This window comes from Actinia tenebrosa, unplaced genomic scaffold (assembly GCF_029948245.1).
Source record: "Actinia tenebrosa isolate PJP-AT-01 unplaced genomic scaffold, QUT_ActTen_1.0 PGA_scaffold5__44_contigs__length_20552954, whole genome shotgun sequence".
Classification (NCBI taxonomy): Eukaryota; Metazoa; Cnidaria; class Anthozoa; order Actiniaria; family Actiniidae; genus Actinia; species Actinia tenebrosa.
In genome coordinates, this window is record NW_028292582.1 from 12,879,251 (window position 1) to 12,887,948 (window position 8,698).

An 8,698-nucleotide genomic window follows, 5' to 3' on the forward strand; every position below is an offset into this window, starting at 1 on the left:
ATTCACGATTGTTATTCGTACGGGAGTCGGTTCAGCAAATATTTACCAACATTTTTCACTCCCGTACGAATTATTCGCGATTGTTATTCGTACGGGAGTCGGTTCAGCAAATATTTACCAACATTTTTCACTCCGGTACGAATTATTCGCGATTGTTATTCGTACGGGAGTCGATTCAGCAATTAAATATTTACCAACATTTTTCACTCCGGTACGAATAATTCACGATTGTTATTCGTACGGGAGTCGGTTTAGGAGTCGGTTCCAGGTATCTCGTTGAAGGCTTCGTGTACAAGAAAGGAAAAAATGCAAGTCAGATCAATTTTTTTCGTGTAGTCTGAGGTCAGTGTCACGGCAGGAAATGTCAAGCGATAGAATTTCTGACAACTCCCGTACGAATTATTTGCAATTTCTGTTTTCACTTGAATAGCATTGATGCGGGGATACAGTATAGAATATCTGTCCCTTTGGCCCAAAGACTTTCTTTTTGCCCTTTGCGATATCTGTGGTGACTGTACGTCGGTCTATTTTCTGTTTTAGCTCATAGTGGCACAAACTGAGGAGTTGAGGAGTTTTCGAACGTCTTTTTCGATTCCTTGTTTGATAAAAGGAGAGAAGTAATGAGATAATAAGTGGAATAAATTCATAGATTCTCGCCGACAACCATTCAATCTAATAAAAGCTATAATTTTTCGATAATCTTTCAAAATAACTGCGTCAAAGTAATTTTGCTAATAATGTTAGACTTTTCACTATTGTTTCAAGTCAAAATACTAAAGTAAAATTTTTTCTTGTTCCGACACTCCACCTAGAAAAAGTCCGATCCAAGGAGTGAATCCAGATAGGGATTTTCCACAATTTTCGATTTTGAGGCAAAATGTAACAAATTTTAATAGAGCAAGAGAAAAGGGGATCAATGGTGCAATTTTTTTAGTTTTGACCGTAAAGGTAAGAGATTTAAGAGCATCAAAAGTGTGGACCCTCAAGCCACTTGTACTGCACACCCTCCTCCCCAAAGGCACTAGGCACTACAATTGGCCTTTCTAAGGCCAAAATCTAGCGCTTACTAGAATTACTATGCAAATTGCAAGGTTGTCTTTTCTCCGCAAAATCAAACCAAACATGCTAAGATCCAATGCGATCTCTGTTTTAGCCGCACTGTGACTTTGATTCCCTGTAGAAACGGTAAAATGCTAAGGAATATCCAAGGGCGGTTTGTAGATGTATCAATCGTAATATTTTGTTTCTCGTTAATATGCGGCGCGATATCGTCGAGTCACACATATCCTTACACCTTTAACATAACTAAACGGTACGTCTGCATGTAACTAGGGTAAATCCAGACAGCTTACTTCCTATCCCCAGACAAGCTGAAAAGTCGAGCCCGGAAGAAAGAATTTGACAGCCTATTGTATCGGATAAAAAGGATGTCCTCTGTACTGGATGAATCTCTACCATTTCACACTCATACAGGATTTACACTTAATGCTTTTTGTATCCTCTAAGTGGTAGGATGAATCAAAAACATGGCTTACGCGGAATAGCTTTAATAGTGAAGCATTCAAGGAACGGGTGACGACTACATCCCGGGCGATGAGTGACCACATAAAATACAGTAAATGTATGTAAATTGGGCTCTGAGGGGGCCGTGAAATACTCTCTACGCCCGTGTTATAGTCTTTCCTCGAACACACCATTCAATCACAAGCCAAACACACCTTCCCCTCCCCTAGGGGTTTGATACTAATTGGACTTTTGGGAGCAAAAACTGGTGGTCACTATATCAGAATGTATATATGAAATGTTAAGGTTATCGTTAATCTAAAGGCATCAACATATTCTAATAAGAATTAATCAATAAACTCGCCTTAGTTTGAACATGAACAAGAAAGCCAAGAGCCACACACCGTCTGACAAACAAGCCTCGTGTAACGTGGCAAATATTCCAAAACCTTTACCGATAGAGAGAAGTATTTCAATATTTGAGAAGTTTCACATTAGGAAAGTTAAGATTATTCAATTAGCTGAATGAATTTCCTATACCCCATTACGGGTCTTCAGCAGAATGTAAATTGTCCGTCATGTTTTATAACTCGCAGCAGAAAGCATTCGATTTCTTGGTATCAGTCATCAGCTGAATGAATCTCAAAAGTCATTCCCAACCTACTAGGCGAACACTGCTATCAACCAGAGAGCATTCTATTGCTTGGTATCAATCAGCTGAATGAATCTCATGAATCTTCACCAGCTTTCGACGAGCAGCTGAGTGAAAAATTCCACACGAGACGTAATCTGATACACTGTTTTCCCATTTCAGAACACGTGTCATTCCCTAGAGTGTTATTTCTTTGTTTAACGATTACGCATGAGAATCGAAGGCACATGAATATGGACAAAACTTAAACAAGGAATCTTATTTTTAAAAGAGTGACACGTGGTCTGAAATGGCCGAACATTACGCCCAAGTGGATTTGGCTAATTAGACCAGTTGTTTTTGAGGCCGGAGCAATCCGTGACTCAAAATCCCTTGAGATATACAGTCCTTTGACTAAACGTTGTCGTTTGATCGGCTTCATCCCTACGCGCCTAGACCGAAAAGGATCATGGGGATAATTGACAGTTACTAGCTGCCGTATATGTTATCTAACACGTCTTGAGCTTGCTGTTTTCGATCCCATTTAATTTGCTAAAACCATGCCTCGAGCATACGGCGAAGATTTAACGCTGACGAGCAGTTTGGATGACGCAAGTTCTGGGTAATTTACCCGTTATCCTTTTCGATCTAGGCGTGTAGGCTTGATCCGATCAACGACAACGTTTAGTCAAAAGACTGTAAATAACATTGAAACAGCTTCAACAAGAGAAGCTTATTAGACTTTGCTATTGCCGACAAACATTGCGGTATGAGATTACATGCACCCTAACAATTATATATTACAAAACGGTTCCTTAGTGTAGCGGTTATCACGTCTGCTTTACACGCAGAATGTCCTGGGTTCGAGCCCCAGAGGAACCATTAATCAACATTTTTTGCTTCGGTATATAAGTTGATGAAATTCCATGTCACTAACGGCTCAGCAAATATATAAGACAAAAAAAGTGATGACTTTTGAATCGAAACCATCTCACGGAATATGACTTCACGTAAAAACACGTCAAAAGTTCTCACCTTAGCCTATACACACCAAGTAAGCGGATCATTTAACGTGCGGTTCTTCTAATGTCTTTAATTTATTTTGTGCGATTTCACAGTTTCTTCGAGATGTGCGGATCCAGGTTTTTTTTTTTTTTTTTTTGCAATTTTATTTTCAGATTCTCGTTTCTTTAATTCGGATTTTTGGTATGACGTCCCACTCAAACTCTGGTTAACTTAACTTCAACTCTCAAGCCAGAGTTATAATAAGGTTGGGCTTCACGCAGCCTTGTAGATAGGTGAAGTTATCTTTATATTTTTGGTGTAACTACTGTGCTGCAAATAGAATGGAATTCTATTCACTATGAATCAGTCTAGAGGGGCTAAATTATTTTAAAAGCGCCTTATGGGCGTTTACTGGGATACCTGTGGTCAGTGGTCTATTGAGGAAAAAGGTACCACAGGCATCCCAGTAACAAGTTTGGTACAGCGATGGCTACAGCAGCGCGTGTTTATGAAACGGCCAAATCACTGAGTCCTGCAGCCTTCCTTGCCTTGTACAGCAATGCTCTGAGCATGAACTTTTTGCGAGAGAGAGTTCGGACTTGCTACAAGGTAGGAAACAAACAAGGGTTAAATGAAAACTGGAAAGTAATATCCTTCATCATAATCACTATTGACAATACCACGATCAGTAAATTTGGTCTTGGTTTAGGCCTAATCGATCCTAGGTTAGTTTAATCGGGGTTTTGAACAACTGGGCCTAGAAGGTTACGCGCACTGGCCTAATGCCTCTTACAGCTCCATTTAAGTATAATAGAAAATTCACTAAATATAGTTTGATCAATTGATGATCCAAATTGCGTGAACTCATTCAGTAAACTAAAACTTTTTTTTTCAACTAGAATTTCTAAAACAAAATTTAAATATGATTTTTAGATATTCCTCTCTACTCTATACGGCCCTGAAACAACACCCTTCACGGTATGTAATTATAAACGTCTACAAATCCCATGTCTTATTAAATAACGACGGATCCGGAATTTTGCGAAAAAATAGGACATTGTGCAGTTATGACCGATAGAGTTTTATTATGTTTTTAAATCTTTTTAAATACTTTTTTTTTTCCCTTTTTTCTTGTTTTTTTTCTTTTCGGTTTTTTTTTTTTTTTTTTTTTTTTTTTTTTTTTTTTTTTTTTTTTTTTTGTTGATAAAGTTATGGTGAAGCTCCCTCTATCTCTTTCGCAAGAGTTCCTTTGGCTCGATTGTTATTCGTACGGGAGTCGGTTCAGCAATTAAATATTTACCAACATTTTTCACTCCCGTACGAATTATTCGCGATTGTTATTCGTACGGGAGTCGGTTCAGCAATTAAATATTTACCAACATTTTTCACTCCGGTACGAATAATTCACGATTGTTATTGGTACGGGAGTCGGTTTAGGAGTCAGTTCCAGGTATCTCGTTGAAGGCTTCGTGTACAAGAAAGGAAAAAATGCAAGTCAGATCAATTTTTTTCGTGTAGTCTGAGGTCAGTGTCACGGCAGGGAATGTCAAGCGATAGAATTTCTGACAACTCCCGTACGAATTATTTGCGATTTCTGTTTTCACTTGAATAGCATTGATGCGGGGATACAGTATAGAATGAATATCTGTCCCTTTGGCCCAAAGACTTTCTTTTTGCCCTTTGCGATATCTATGGTGACTGTACGTCGGTCTATTTTCTGTTTTAGCTTATAGTGGCACAAACTGAGGAGTTGAGGAGTTTTCGAACGTCTTTTTCGATTCCTTGTTTGATAAAAGGAGAGAAGTAATGAGATAATAAGTGGAATAAATTCATAGATTCTCGCCGACAACCATTCAATCTAATAAAAGCTATAATTTTTCGATAATCTTTCAAAATAACTGCGTCAAAGTAATTTTGCTAATAGTGTTAGACTTTTCACTATTGTTTCAAGTCAAAATACTAAAGTAAAATTTTTTCTTGTTCCGACACTCCACCTAGAAAAAGTCCGATCCAAGGAGTGAATCCAGATAGGGATTTTCCACAATTTTCGATTTTGAGGCAAAAAGTAACAAATTCTAATAGAGCAAGAGAAATGGGGATCAATGGTGTGATTTTTTTAGATTTGACCGTAAAGGTAAGAGATTTAAGGCATCAAAAGTGTGGACCCCCAAGCCACTTGTACTGCACACCCTCCTCCCGAAAGGCACTAGGCACTGCAATTGCGCATGCCCTTTCTGGGGCCAAAATCTAGCGCTTGCTAGCATTACTATGCAGATTGAAAGGTTGTCCTTTCTCCGCAAAATCAAACCAAACATGCTAAGATCCAATGCGATCTCTGTTTTAGCCGCACTGTGACTTTGATTCTCTGTAGTAACGGTACAATGTTAAGGATTATCCAAGCTCGGCGGTTTGTATATGCATCAATCGTAATATTTTGTTTCTCGTTAATTGCGGCGTGCTATCGTCGAATCACACATATCCTTACACCTTTAAGATAACTAAACGGTACGTCTACATGTAACTAGGGTAAATCCAGACAGCTTACTTTCTATCCCCAGACAAGCTGAAAAGTCGAGCCCGGAAGAAAGAATTTGACAGCCTGTTGTATCGGATAAAAAGGATGTCCTCTGTACTGGATGAGTCTGTACCATTTTATAACGCTCAGGATCTACTCTTAATGCTTTTTGTATCCTCTAAGGGGTAATATGAATCGAAAACATGGCTTCCAAATAGCTTTAATAGTGAAGCATTCTAGGAACGGGTGAAGACTACATCCCGGGCGATGAGTGACCACATAAAATACAGTAAATGTATGTAAATTGGGCTCCGAGGGGGCCGTGAAACACTCTCTACGCCCGTGTTATAGTCTTTCCTCGAATACACCATTCAATCACAAGCCAAACACACCTTCCCCTCCCCTAGGGGTTTGATACTACTGTTGGACTTTTGGGAGCAAAAACTGGTGGTCACTATATCAGAATGTATATATGAAATGTTAAGGTTATCGTTAATCTAAAGGCATCAACATATTCTAATATGAATTATTCAATAAACTCGCCTTAGTTTGAACATGAACAAGAAAGCCAAGAGCCACACACCGTCTGACAAACAAGCCTCGTGCAACGTGGCAAATATTCCAAAACCTTTACCGATAGAGAGAAGTATTTCAATATTTGAGAAGTTTCACATTAGGAAAGTTAAGATTATTCAATCAGCTGAATGAATTTCCTATACCCCATTACGGGTCTTCAGCAGAATGTAAATTGTCCGTCATGTTTTATAACTCGCAGCAGAAAGCATTCGATTTCTTGGTATCAGTCATCAGCTGAATGAATTTCAAAAGTCATTCCCAACCTACTAGGCGAACACTGCTATCAACCAGAGAGCATTCTATTGCTTGGTATCAATCAGCTGAATGAATCTCATGAATCTCCACCAGTTTTCGACGAGCAGCTGAGTAAAAATTCCACACGAGACGTAATCTAATACACTGTTTTCCCATTTCAGAACACGTGTCATTCCCTAGAGTGTTATTTCTTTGCTAAACGATTACGCATGAGAATCGAAGGCACATGAATATGGACAAAACTTAAACAAGGAATCTTATTTTTAAAAGAGTGACACGTGGTCTGAAATGGCCGAACATTACGCCCAAGTGGATTTGGCTAATTAGACCAGTTGTTTTTGAGGCCGGAGCAATCCGTGACTCAAAATCCCTTGAGATATACAGTCCTTTGACTAAACGTTGTCGTTTGATCGGCTTCATCCCTACGCGCCTAGACCGAAAAGGATCATGGGGATAATTGACAGTTACTAGCTGCCGCATATGTTATCTAACACGTCTTGAGCTTGCTGTTTTCGATCCCATTTAATTTGCTAAAACCATGCCTCGAGCATACGGCGAAGATTTAACGCTGACGAGCAGTTTGGATGACGCAAGTTCTGGGTAATTTACCCGTTATCCTTTTCGATCTAGGCGCGTAGGCTTGATCCGATCAACGACAACGTTTAGTCAAAAGACTGTAAATAACATTGAAACAGCTTCAACAAGAGAAGCTTATTAGACTTTGCTATTGCCAACAAACATTACGGTATGAGATTAAATGCACCCTAACAATTTTATATTACACAACGGTTCCTTAGTGTAGCGGTTATCACGTCTGCTTTACACGCAGAATGTCCTGGATTCGAACCCCAAAGGAACCATTAATTAATTTTTTTTGCTTCGGTATATAAGTTGATGAAATTCCATGTCACTAACGGCTCAGCAAATATATGACAAAAAAAGTGATGACTTTTGAATCGAAACCATCTCACGGAATATGACTTCACGTAAAAACACAAGTAAGCTTGGCACGTTCCACCAACGTCTGGTGGCCCCACGTCTGGTGGCCCCACGCACCTCTGGTGGCCCCTGTCCCACTTTCTCCGCGGCAATACAACCTGTGATTACGAAACTTGGCAGGGATGTAGTCACGTGTCCTGTCAGTCACCCCAACGATTTTGGGTGTATGACGTCACATATCACGTGACTTGCTAAGATAACATTATCGCCAGTTTTTGAAATAAACCTTTCATGACGTTATTGCACTACCAAAGTCTTTGTATGCCAACGCTGATGGTAACCAACCCCCCTGGCAGCTTGACGTCACAGGTCACGTGACCTATAAGTAGCGTTTTATGGCTAAACCATGACGATAAACCGTCCATAAAACTACTTACAAAGACACAAGATAGAAATTGAACATTTCTCATTCCGTATCATCAGAAAAAATTTGTTAACATTTGGTCAGCTACGATTTCAAGCTCACGCCCCCTCATGTGAGCCCATACAAATTATGTCTCAAAAACACGGTTTTTGGATCTTTTCTCAAAATAATGACTATCTAGGCAAACAACAGAAGTGGATTCATTTAATTCAACTATTCACGGACTGTATTATATGGTTTAGATTGAATTCTATTGAAAAAAACACCGTACTTTTTGAGTTGAATGTACGCTATTGGACGTATTTTACAAGAGAAAATGCATGACATAACCGGGGTCAAGCTAGAAAATCGTCTCTCCTTGATTTAAAGCAGAACCTGTCAAAAAAAAAAAACAGAAGTGGAATTGAAAACCCCAGGCTTTCCTGAACATTTTGGTATAATTCATAGGAATTTGTTAAAATTTAGAACCGTATTTTTGCTGATTTTATAAACTCATACTATCTGTTGGCCTATACATTCGCCTCTTATGGTTTCTTAGGTTTCGTAGCCTCGAAAACACGCTTACAACTAGTTAGCGAAAGAACAGAAGATTTACGGGTCATTTAGGATGTTTTGTCACGCAGTTTACTTGTGCCGATATAAATTTACTTTTAAGAACAACTCTTTGGAAAGAGGGGAAAAAGACCGAAAAGAGCAAATATTCCAAATGTATGGGCAATTTTTTCCAATGATTCTGTTATATACTGCTATGGTAACCATGTAATTTCCCATCATGAAAGGCGATTTTTTATCCTATGAAAAATCGTGATTTGGTAAACTTTATTTACGGATACTCGATCGTGAAACTGAA

The 8,698-nt window shown here is 39.0% G+C and overlaps 2 non-coding genes across 2 annotated transcripts; both read left to right on the forward strand.

The window, feature by feature from the left end:
• The first annotated feature begins 2,943 nt into the window (after positions 1-2,943).
• Trnav-uac (transfer RNA valine (anticodon UAC)) lies at positions 2,944-3,016 on the forward strand. Its single transcript has one exon. It is a non-coding gene; the product is annotated as a tRNA-Val (tRNA).
• Positions 3,017-7,272: 4,256 nt separating this feature from the next.
• Trnav-uac (transfer RNA valine (anticodon UAC)) lies at positions 7,273-7,345 on the forward strand. Its single transcript has one exon. It is a non-coding gene; the product is annotated as a tRNA-Val (tRNA).
• Positions 7,346-8,698: the final 1,353 nt, after the last annotated feature.